This window comes from Podarcis erhardii (assembly GCF_964252035.2).
Source record: "Podarcis erhardii genome assembly, chromosome: 9".
Lineage (NCBI taxonomy): Eukaryota > Metazoa > Chordata > Lepidosauria > Squamata > Lacertidae > Podarcis > Podarcis erhardii.
Window position 1 is genome coordinate 18,623,971 of NC_138512.1, and position 13,255 is coordinate 18,637,225.

The following is a 13,255-nucleotide window of genomic DNA, read 5'->3' on the forward strand; positions in this document are numbered from 1 at the left end:
GCATGAAGCTCTACTCCTGCATAAATCTACACTGGCAGAACACTTTGTTGTGAACCTGGAGTCCTTGTGCACAGGCAAAGTTAACATGATTACTGAGGAGACCTGAGTTATATATGATGTGAGCCATGGGGAAAGCACTCACCCAAACATGACTTATCAGGATGGAATGAGATTACGACATCTAGTTAACATATCAGCAATCAGCAACCCTAAAAAGTAGGCGAGAGTGGCATGGCGATGGGCCAACACACATGGTGAGTGTGTTTCAATGAGACAGGCACATGTGGGATACTTAGAAGGCATGTGCTGTACTTCTGACATATGTTGCAGGACTCAGCTGCCTTTCCAAAAATAAAAATAAAAATATGCTTTTTGAATCATTGCAGTTGTCCTGTCCTGTTATGCAATGCCATGATGCATTAATGGTGCTGTGATTCAAACTATACTAATACCCCTCAACTGTCCTGATTTAACTAGGACATCCCAAAAGATGCTTTGTCCCACTTTTCTTCTGGGAGATGTTGGAGGGCATGTCATGTTGGAAGTACAGTGGTACCTTGAGTTACAAACACCTCAGGTTACAAACGCTTCAGGTTATAAACTCTGCTAACCTGGAAGAGTTACCTCGAGTTGAGAACTTTGCGCCAGGATGAGAACAAAAATCATGTGCCGGCGGTGCAGTGGCAGGAAGAGGCCCCATTAGAAAAGCACGCCTCTAGTTAAGAACAGTTTCAGGTTAAGAGCAGACCTCCAGAACAAATTAAGTTCGTAACTAGAGGTACCACTGTACTTTGCAAACGTAGTCCCTTGTCAAGGCTCTGCCAAGGCTTCGGGAAAGCTGTTCTTTCCCGGTTGCAGCGAAAGCAGAGAAAACAAAGAGAGGCCTTTTTAATAAGTTTCATTCAATCCTAATAGCAAGAGACAAAAGAACGCAACAAGCCTTAATAATGGCATTGATCCAAACTGGGCTCCTCCCCGTTCCTCCCTAGCAAGAACATCTTCCTCTATGGTGGCTGCTTGTGGCCAAATGTCTCTGATTCCATTGTTACTGCACCCTCAATGAACACCGAGTTCTGGGAGAAGGGGGTTCAGAAATACCGTATTTTTTGCTCTATAGGACACACCTGACCATAGGATGCACCTTGTTTTAGAGGGGGAGAACAAGAAAAAAAAATATCCCCCTCTCTGCTCAGCGCCCCTTCAGTGAAGCGGCAGGAAAAACGGAGCCCCTTCCATTTCTCCTCCCGCTTGGCTGAAGGGGCGCTGCGCAGCTCTCCCTCTCTGTTGAAGCCGGGAGAGTCTTGCTCTCCCAGCTTCAGCAAAAGGAACCCGAAGCCTTTGGAGCGCAGTGCGAGTTCCCGCTGCACTCCAAAGCCTTCAGCGGCTATCCCTGAAGCCTGGAGAGCGAGAGGGGTCGGTGCGCACCGACCCTTCTCGCTCTCCAGGCTTCAGCGAAAGCAACGCGTAGCCTCTGGACACCGCCGGAGCACGATTTCTGTTCTCATCCTGAAACAAAGTTCTTAACCCGAGGTACTATTTCTGGGTTAGCGGAATCTGTAACCTGAAGCGTATGTAACCTGAAGTGTATGTAACCAGAGGTACCACTGTACTTATGCAAATCTCGGGATTCTGGCTGCTTAAGGATCTAGAAACTCAAATAATTAATTGGCTCTTAGTATAAAGGATCTATTATAAGCAATTTTCCTGAGATGCAGCAGTTATGTTCGTCATCCTTCTATTTCAGGTAATCAGCTTTTTCTCCATGTAACGGAAGAGACTTAAATTGCCTCCTTCAAGATGGCATTTCCATGAGAGCTATGTTAGAACGCCCAGTAAACAGGAAGTGTGCAGCACGGTGTGAGGAGTAAATGTTCAGAGCACTGCTATGTAATTATGACATTCCCGCGCAGCCTTCCTGGAAGACAAGTGTTTACATACTTACGATAGACTGCACATGGAAGTTGTGACAAGGTTCAGGAGAACTCTGGATGTGAGAACACTCAGTTTAAACAACTTTCTTTTTTAAAAAAATGATATTTATTCAAATTTTAAAGGTTACAAAGAGAAACAAAAAAGAAAACAAAACAATACATAAAAACAAGTCACATCAAAGAAAAAAGAAAAAAGGAAAACAGATAAAAAAGAAAAAAAATGCATACAATCAAAAAAAGAACAAATCAAACCTTTAAATAACTTTCTTTCTTTAGCTTTTTTCCTTGACCTCCTCACACCTCCCCTCTATGTATTCTAGTTCAGTTAGATATTTCAGCAAATCCTTCATCTTTGCTTTTATCCTAATAATTTATCTTAATATACTGTAATTTTACATTCTCTTCTTTCACCAATTAACCATCCATTTTTACTTTATTTAATCTTATTTCTCATTAAAACTAATATATTTGAACTTGATCTCTTAAGACATTTCCCCTAGGGTCATAAAAATTTCATTCCACGATTTTTCCATCTCTCATTAATTTTTTTTAAAAATCTCCATATATACACTTTAAATTCCCAATTTTCTTCCACCGTCTCCCCTCCCTGGTCTCGACCCCTGCCGTCAGTTCCATCAACCTCCAACAGTCCATCAACCTGGAGATCTTATATCCAAGGCTCTTAACTCTTCTTGACGTCCCTTCTGCCGATCTTCTTGATAATCTTTGGTGCTAAAAAGCAGATCTCGGGGGAGCTCCAACCCAACGATGCTTATATTCCTTCTTAACAAGTCTGCCAGATTTCCATAGTTGAGGCTAGGGCCCATAAAGTGTTCCCAATCTTGTTTCACAATTCTTCCAAGTCCAACGGCCCCAAAAGGTCCAATCTCCTCCTGGCTCAAATTCATATCCCAAAGGTCATTTGATCCCTGCATAAGGGGATCTCTCCACCTTTCCTTTTCCAAATCAGGCCAGGCTCCCATATTCAAAAACTGGCTTCTCCTAATTACAGTCATATAAGGCCTCAACTTGTAATCCTCCATTTGCCTCTGTGGGGTTAAGGCCCCCCCTTGTATTGCTTTATACTCAACAACAGCAACTTTCTCCTTCTCTGATTCATCAATTTGTTCAGTTAAGAAAGATTCCTGTGCTGGGTTCTTGTCAACTTCTATGCTGATACCCACTTTTGTTCCCAAAATGTCAATATTAGTAGCCATGACATATATCTGTTTATGCAGCTTTCCCAACAGATAAATTGTCCTATTCAGTACAGACGCTACTTCTTCCTTAGCCGACATTCTTAAGATGTTCAAGGTCAAAACTGGTTTCTCACAGTCTTTATCTTAAGGCCAATTTCCCAGCTGCACTCTTGTAACAATGTCCCAAGACTCCCTCTAGAGGAAGACAGTCTCCATTTGTCAATCCTTTCCAGCACAATTCCAGAAGTAAATTAGTAACAGTTTCCAGTTACCTTTTCTTCTTTTTAAGCACAGAAGCGGACAATAGAAACAATGTCTTTCTTTTAAAGCTAGCTGTCAAATTTGTCCTGTTTTCCGTCGATGGACTTTTTGCAAACCGTTCCCAGGTTCAGAGACGTGGTACTTCAATTTTTAATTTTTCACCTCCTCCTACAGGTTCACTTGATCAAAATTCCCCCCCTCTTCCCCTACTTCCGGGGGGGGGGGGTAATAGTTTCAATCAGTGGAGTTTTAATCCTTTACGTAAGACTTTCCAAGACCTTAGTTAACAACTACTTTGCTTCAGTCTATTTACAGAAAGGGAAGGTGGACTACCTGTTTGAACCTTCCCCATTCGGTGCCAAATTAAATTATTTAAAAACTCAATTTCCCGTTCTACTCACGAGTTGTTGTTTAAAATCCAATTGTCCACAGGAAAAAAGTCAGCGCTCTCCGACAGCAGCAATGCGGCTTCGCTCCGTGAAAGAAGCGGTCGATTCAAAGCACCGCGCCTCTCACCCCACGTCGCTCCGGATTCCCGATACCGGGTCTCCCCACGAGTAGGGGGGCACAAAAGGTGCCAGCCGAATCTCAGGTTCACAGGCTTCTTCCGTCTGTGATTTCTAAGGGTCTCCACCTTCGCCGTGGTGGTCAGACCCTGTTTTTCACGGAGCTGGTTCCTCCCAATCGGAGGAGCTCCGCCATTGCCGGAGGCGCTAACCCGGAAGTCCAGCCCTCCAGATGTTTGGAAACTGGTCCTAGAACAATAGGATCCAAAATGCAGCAGTCTGATTGGTCCTAGAATAATAGGATTCAGAATGCAGCAGTCTGATTGGTCCTAGAACAATGCAGCAGTATGATTGGTCCGCAGGAGCCCCCAATCCAGCTCCAGGTGGAAGTGAATCCACAACCTGATTGGCCTTCAGGAGAATCCCGGAATTAGCCAATCACGTGCAGCCCATTGTGTAAATATTGTGGGGGAACTTCCATTCCTCCTCACCGCTATGAACTGAATAAAGAGCATGAAATCCACTCTCGACTCCAAGTATATTTCAATTCCCATCATCCCTGACCACTGGTAATGTTAGCTAGGGATGATGGGAATTGTAGTCCCAAAACATCTGGAGGGCCTGAGTCTGCCTATGCCTGGTCTAGTTCACTGGCTCTGGCTGTACCCTATCTAGATTGCAAACCCTCTTGCCCTTGAAAGGAAACCGAAAACTGTTCTTAATTTAGAACCATACAATTGCTTAGCATCCTTAAATGTAATTAGAGTGCTGCTATGTTGTGCCAAATGAAGCGACAGCTATCTCTGAGCTTCCATATCTGCTAAGCAGATAGTTAGAGACATTTGCTTAATGGTGGCTCCCAGCTACTGAACATACACATCACACGTCTAGTGATAACCAGTTTGCCAGCTGGGCTGAAGCCAGTGAAGGAAACGAGTATGTACACGTTACTAGCCAGAAGGAACCTTAGGGAAATGGCTCTAAGGACTTAATATTTTTTTTTAGGGGACACTGATGCAACTTTAAAAGCTAGCATTGATTGACACCCAGAGGGGGCGGAACCACAGCAGGATCTCAGTGGACAATGGCTGTTCCTTGTCTCTAGAACACAGGTAGAAAATTGTGTGTGTGATGCACAGTCTCATTTTAGTGCACAGCCTGCCATTTGCCACACTGCAGGTATGTTTGAACTGCAGCGGTGTATCATCAGATATGCTATTTCGTATATTTAATCACTTTAAGATCTAGGAATAGCTTCCCGGCAGCGGCGTCACTGCCATTCAGTATGTGGGGGGAGTGGGAGGCCACAGCGAGGTTGGTGGAGCCAGTTTGGTATTTCCACCAAAGGGTTTTTGCAGCCCCAGCCTTATCAATGCTTTGCCCTTCCTCCTTTCACTAAGCAAGAGTGATACCCCTGCCAGGAGGATAGTAGCGCAGCTCTGGCCCACTGCGTAAGCTGTTCCTGGTGACCACTATAGCATCACATGACCCCCCAAAAGTACAAAAGAGGAGCCAAATCTGCATAGATTGTGCATACAGTGGTACCTCTGGTTAAGTACTTAATTCGTTAGTAATTTCTGGGTTAGTGGAGTCTGTAACCTGAAGCGTATGTAACCTGAGGTACCACTGTATTCTGATGTAAATGTATAGATGCAAACGTAGAAATAATGGCTATAATTTAAATTTAAATACAGTGGTACCTTGGGTTACATACGCTTCAGGTTACACACGCTTCAGGTTACAAACTCCGCTAACCCAGAAATAGTGCTTCAGGTTAAGAACTTTGCTTCAGGATAAGAAGAGAAATCGGGCTCCAGCGTCGCAGCGGCAGAGGGACGCCACATTAGCTAAAGTGGTCTTCAGGTTAAGATCAGTTTCAGGTTAAGAACAGACCTCCGGAACGAATTAAGTACTTAACCGGACGTACAACTGTACAATGCATTTATATAGTGGGAAAGACTGACCACATGTGCTAACCACTGATAGCCTACCTCAAGGTCCTTGCTCTCCCTTTTCACGGCACCTTCAGACAAAGGACTATCCTCTTTAAAAGGATTGGCCAGTCACCCTGCCCAGTAAAAGTGAAACTTTGCAATTATGGCAGAAATTAGATGATTTTGTCTGTCCTCCCACCTTAGAATTTCTGGTCGTCATGCTGTTGGAAAACGAAGAAGACTATCTGTGTGTACAGATATTTTTTTTTTTTAAAGTAATATTTATTAAGATTTTCCAAAATAAAGAGGAAAGATAGAAAAAAAAAAAGACAGATATAGTTTGCACTTAATTTCAATGACATCTTTCCCGGACTTCCCCCCCCCTCCCCCTGTTGTAACCCATTTCCCTTAAATTGATTCCACAAATTCTTACCCCAAATTTTAAAGACTTGTTTATAATTTTAAATAACACATTTGTTCCAAATTAATTTATCTTATTTTTCTTAATTAACCATTTCTCCTTATATTTTATATAATTCCCTAAGATCGACCCCATTTCCCTTCCACAAATTCCCTTATTTTCAAACAACAGACAATAAAAAAAAGAAAAGAAAGAAAGAATATATAATTTTACAGCCTTTGGGTTCCAAATCTCCTCCCCCCTTTACCCCGGTTCCGATCCCCTGAGTTCATCCAGTTGTCTACTGCCAGCCTGGTGCGTCCATGTCTATGTCTCAGCTCCACTTTGCCGTCTTTTGATAGCTTTTAATTTCAGAAAGTCCAGTCTCAGAGAAACTCTCAGAAAAGATCATTCTTCTTCCATCCAGACCTCTATGTTTAAAAGTCTAACTCAAATTCTATTTCTTATTCCTTTTAAAGTCTGGATGTTCCTAGTACTCCAACTTCAAATTTTGTCCAGCTCTTATTCCTCAGATTGCTTTTTCCTGTTCTGCTGCAGAAACCTTCTAATTCAGAAACTTCTTGTTCTCCACAGAGGCTATTGTTATTCAGGAACATAACTTGCGTCAAGTCCCTTCCTTTCTTCAATAGATAAATCCATTGTCTCCTTTATTATAGAAACCTCTGTAGACAAAATAATGCTTCATTTTTGCAGCTTTCCCAAGAGATAACGAATCCTGCTCAAATTCATAGTATTTTTCCACTTGCAACAACTGTTGCAGTGTCCCATCCTCCCTCTAGAGGGAATATAGTAACTTAATTTCTTTCAAAGTCAGACCCAAAAGTCAAATAACTTGTTGCCTTTATTTCCAATAATTTATGTCCAAATTGTAGCAAATCTAACCAGCAAAGCCATCGTAACAAAGTTCTCTTTTATTTCCCTGCTTTGACAGCTACTTTGACAGCTGTAAAAGTTTCTGTATCTCTTCGCCAGCCTCTCATAGCGGATCGTTCCCAGTTCCCGGGGGGGTTGCACTTTAGTTCCACAAATCAATCTTCTCCTCCAGCACAAATTGTAATTTCCCTTCGTGAAGTTAAAATTTTTTCAAATAAGCAAGTTCATCTCTCGATCTTAGTTGTCACATCCTTGCGTTAAGCCATCTACAACGGGGGGGGCGGACTTCCTTCCTTTTTGCACCCCCCCCCCGCTCGCTCCAAATTCGTAGATCAAATTTGCCTTTTAAGTCCAATAAATTTACTCACGGGTTGTTCTTTTCAGTCCAAATCCGAAATTTCCAAAGAAGAAGTCGTTGCTCTCCACCGAATGGCATGCGGCTTCGCTAGGCAGGGGAAGCAGTGGACTCATAGCACCACACCCCCCCGTCACCCGCTCCGCAGCCTTTAAAAAGGCTCCTTCGCGGGTCGGGGGGGCGCAAACGGTGCCCGCCGAGTCACCAAGTCCATGGGCATCTCCGCCCATGGTTTTTGAGGGTCCCCACGTCGCCGGCGCGGCAGGACCCAACCCCTACCTAGCAGACTCCCTCCGGAACTCGGAGGGAGTCCGCCATTCGGCGATGGCACCGACCCGGAAGTCCTATCTGTGTGTACAGATAGTCTCCATTCTGTATGAATCCTAAGAGGAAAAATGTGATGCTCCTAAGAGCACATTTTAAAAAGCAAAATGAAACAAACCTCTTTCGGTTTATTGAGGTCTGCTGCTGTCCATTGAATGGGTTTATCTGGAATAAAATATTTAGCTTGGGTTAGCAGGTGGCTGGGTTCTAATACAGCTTCCGGGTCATGTGGCCAGCATGACTAAGCCGCTTCTGGTGAACCAGAGCAGCGCACGGAAACACCATTTACCTTCCCGCTGGAGTGGTACCTATTTATCTACTTGCACGTTGATGTGCTTTCGAACTGCTATGTTGGCAGGAGCAGGGACCAAGCAACGGGAGCTCACCCTGTCGCGGGGATTCAAACCGCTGACCTTCTGATCAGTAAGTCCTAGGCTCTATGGTTTAACCCACAGCGCCACCTGTGTCCCTAATACAGCCATACCTCGGGTTAAATATGCTTCAGGCTGAGCATTTTCAAGTTACACTCCTCAGGGACCTGGAAGTAATGGAACACGTTACTTCCAGGTTTCGCCGCTCGCGCAAGGGCAGATGCTCAAAATGACGTCACCAGCATGCATGGAAGCGGGGAAAAGCCACCCGCGCAGACGTGCAGTCGAATGTTACGTTCTGCTCAGGATGTGAACAGGGCTCCGGAACAGATCCCATTTGCATCCAGAGGTACCACTGTATTTCAGATCACTCAGAATCTGTTTTACTCATTTACCAAACGCATAGGCTGCTTTTCAGTCAGGGGCCTACTCAAGGGAGTTTACTAAGCTCTAACATTTCTGTTGCACTCAGGTCCTGTTTTCCACAGTAGGCTACTGTGAAAACACAAAGTTGGCTTTTCTTATGGTCTTAAAACTAAGCTATATACACTCGTACCTTGGTTCTCGAACAGAATCCATTCCGGAAGTCTGTTCAACTTCCGAAAACATTAGAAAACCAAGGCACAGTTTCCGATTGGCTTCAGGATCTTCCTGCACTCAATCAGAAGCCACATCAGATGTTTGGCTTCCAAAAAATATTCACAAACTGGAACACTCACTTCCAGGTTTGAAGCATTCAGGAGCCAAAACGTTCAGCTCACAAGGCGTTTGAGAACCAAGGTACAACTGTACAGTGGTACCTCAGGTTACATATGCTTCAGGTTACAGACTCCACTAACCCAGAAATAGTACCTCGGGTTAAGAACTTTGCTTCAGGATGAGAACAGAAATCATGCTCCTGCGGAATGGCGGCAGCAGGAGGCCCCATTAGCTAAAGTGGTGCTTCAGGTTAAGAACAGTTTCAGGTTAAGAACAGACCTCCGGAACGAATTAAGTATGTAACCAGAGGTACCACTGTATTTTTAAATGTTAGGTATCTTCTGAAGGCACTCTGCTAGGCGAACAGTAGCTTCCAGAAGAGCTTTCCTTTATGGCTCACATTCCTAAGCAATGCTTTGCTTCTGCAATGTTTTTTATTTTTCAATGAATCAAAAATGAGGCACGTCCTCTCATTTTATCATTATTTTAAATGTATCCAACCAGGGTAGCCAAGAGCAGTCTGTTTGGAGGGCTTGCATCCATCAATACCAACTATATTATTACAGCAGACATAAAAAAAACAAGCATTTGACGAAGTGCAATGGTTCAGTGGTTTCATGGCATCCATGCAGCTGACTTGGCACATTCCTTCAAAGCAGCATCATGTCTGGCTTAGGCACGCTTTCAATTACAAAACGGGATTTGCCCAGAATTCTGCCCCAGAAGCATCACTGCTCGAATACTTTGGAACATTTTTGCACAAGTAAGAAATTAAAATAAAATAAAAACCCTGGGGGGGAAGGAGCTCTTCAAAAACAATCCAGTGAGTACTGAGCATGTGCAGTGGGCACGCAATGCTGAGAGTCTGTAGGAAGTTGGGGAATAGATTATCCGGAGAGAAGGTGTGGCTGATCCATTTGCCGCAGCTAGAATCCTGAAGGAGAACATTCCACACTGCAACATTCTGCCGCAGCTCCCACTGTATAGTGGTACCTCGGGTTACATACGCTTCAGGTTACATACGCTTCAGTTTACAGACTCCACTAACCCAGAAATAGTGCTTCAGGTTAAGAACTTTGCTTCAGGATAAGAACAGAAATTGGGCTCCGGCGGCACGGCAGCAGCAGCAGGCCTCATTAGCTAAAGTGGTGCTTCAGGTTAAGAACAGTTTCAGGTTAAGAACGGACCTCCGGAATGAATTAAGTACTTAACCCGAGGTACCACTGTATGTCTAAGGTCCCAGGTGCTCTCTCTCTCTCTCTCTCTCTTTAATTATTTAAATTTTATTAATATTTTCCACACAACAACAACACAAAAATAACAATAAACACAGAAACCAACATAACAAAAAAACCCCACAAATCCATATCTTACAAGTTAATAATATAAACACTAAAAAGAAAAAAACACATTGATTCCACCAATCCCACAACACCTCCTTTACCTCTCATTGTGTCTTCCTGTTTTCCTTATCATCTCTATCCTAGCATCTAGATATAAATCCCTCTTTCTTATCCTTTCACTTCACAAGGTTATTCCAGACCATAGCTGTCAACTTACAGATTTGAAAATAAGGGACCAGCAGCCAAAATAAGAGACCTGCAGCCTCACCTTTTCCAGGCACTCCAGTCTTCCTGTCCTCCTGCAGTCTAGTCAAACTCATGCTGGATAGCTTCGAGAACACTGTCCAACCAACTTTGTAATCAGTGGTTCAACTGAATAGAATCTGAATCACATGTACCACAAGGCCTATGCAGCCTCAACTTAAGATGGCTCCCCGGCCTGGCTTTGCACTGCAAAGTTTGCAGCAGCACGTGCAACAAAATGGCATCCAGCATTCAAAAACCCCCTCAGCTTGCATTAACTAGCCACACACAAGGCATGCAAGCTCCACCCCCCAGTCGGTCTTAGACTTCTTATTGGGTGAGCAACACAGCCAAGCAACACAGTTGGAGCCTCCCTCCTCCCTGGCCGGCAGGGAGGGAGGGAGAGGAGCTGCTTCCTTTGAAATTTAAGGGACATTTAAGGGACATCCATCAATAAGGGACAGCAGCGGGACATGGCGCTGGAATAAGGGACTGTCCCTTCAAATAAGGGACACTTGACAGCTATGTTCCAGACTCAGCCAGATTTCTGTCCTCAAACCTTGACTTTTAAGGTATTCATTTAAACACTCCCATTCCTTTTTCACTTCACTTTTTGGTTTTTGTCCTATTATATCGGTCAATTTGGCTAATTCTAAATACTCTGAAAGTTTACATAACCATTCTCCCCTAGTGGGTAACTGATTCCCTTTCCAATACTTAGCCATCAGGATTCTTGCTGCAGACATTTCCAGGTGACTCTCACATCTACAGTTGAAAGGACTGGGGGGGGGGGACATTCCGTTGATGAAATAAAGTCTACTTATTGGCAATGTGGGACAGCCCAAGTTACTGTTATTTCCTGGTACAGGGGCACAAAAGATATTTAGCCATGGCAAAATGCATAAGTCACTGGCAGATTTTCAAGTTTCTTGGGATAGGTATTTCAAATCTAGGACAGATCTTAGTTTTTTTGGGTAATGAACACGTACCCATGTGTAATCAGTAGCCAATCCTAAATACCAATTTTATTTCGCAAGACCACACAATTCCTCTAGAACGAAAAGTTAGAATATTTTGGGGGGGGGGTTCAGTTTAAGAAAAAAGCAAAGAGGGGGACATGATAACTCTTCGCGAAATATTTTGTGCATAACTGGTTCAGTGGGTTTTGCTTCTCATGTTATTGGTTCCAAAGAACCAGCACTTCAAAAAGTTTTACATGTCTTCTTTTTTAAAAAAAGGAAGCTATTTAAATCTTCCTTGGAGGACATATGACGTTGAAAAAAGAGTTTTCTGTGAATGGCATGGGGGGAGGGTTTAATATGGTAACAAAGTATATAGAATAGAATCATAGAATCATAAAGTTGGAAGAGACCACAAGGGCCATCGAGTCCAACCCCCTGCCAAGCAGGAAACACTCCTGACATATGGTTGTCAAGCCTCTGCTTAAAGACCTCCAAAGAAGGAGATACCACCACACTCCTTGGCAACAAATTCCACTGTCGAACAGCTCTTACTGTCAGGAAGTTCTTCCTAATGCTTAGGTGGAATCTTCTTTCTTGTAGTTTGGAACCAGTGCTCCGTGTCCGCTTCTCTGGAGCAGCAGAAAACAACCTTTCTCCCTCCTCTATGTGACATCCTTTTATATATTTGAACATGGCTATCATATCACCCCTTAACCTCCTCTTCTCCAGGCTAAACATGCCCAGTTCCCTTAGCCGTTCCTCATAAGGCATCGTTTCCAGGCCTTTGACCATTTTGGTTGCCCTCCTCTGGACACGTTCCAGTTTGTCAGTGTCCTTCTTGAACTGTGGTGCCCAGAACTGGACACAGTACTCCAGGCGAGGTCTGACCAGAGCAGAATACAGTGGCACTATTACTTCCCTTGATCTAGATGCTATATTCCTATTGATGCAGCCCAGAGTTGCATTGGCTTTTTTAGCTGCCGCGTCACACTGTTGGCTCATGTCAAGTTTGTGGTCAACCAAGACTCCTAGATCCTTTTCACATGTACTGCTCTCAAGCCAGGTGTCACCCATCTTGTATTTGTGCCTCTCATTTTTTTTGCCCAAGTGCAATACTTTACATTTCTCCCTGTTAAAATTCATCTCGTTTGTTTTGGCCCAGTTCTCTAATCTGTCAAGCTCGTTTTGAAGTGTGATCCTGTCCTCTGGGGTGTTAGCCACCCCTCCCAGTTTGGTGTCATCTGCAAATTTGATCAGGATGCCCTTGAGTCCATCATCCAAGTTGTTGATAAAGATGTTGAATAAGACCGGGCCCAAGACAGAACCCTGTGGCACCCCACTAGTCACTCTTCTCCAGGATGAAGAGGAACCATTGATGAGCACCCTTTGGGTTCGGTCAGTCAGCCAGTTACAAATCCACTGAGTGGTAGCATAGTCAAGTCCGCATTTTACCAGCTTCTTTACAAGAATATCATGGGGCACCTTGTCAAATGCCTTGCTGAAATCAAGGTAGGCTACATCCACTGTGTTCCCTTCATCTACCAGGCTTGTAATTCTGTCAAAAAACGAGATCAGGTTAGTCTGACATGACTTATTTTTCAGAAATCCATGCTGACTATTGGTGATATTTATCATAGGAAGTTTTCATAATTACTGTTTCAATTTTGTATTTACAAAATCCTTCTCAATGAGAGGCAACAAGGCACAAAAGAGGAAACTTTGCATTAAATATTTTCTTGTTTTTCTTTGAACTCAGAAAAATGCCAAAAGAAGAGAATGACAGTTTTGACCATCTCCCTTTTAGAAACAAAAACTAGTTGGTGGAACAAACCA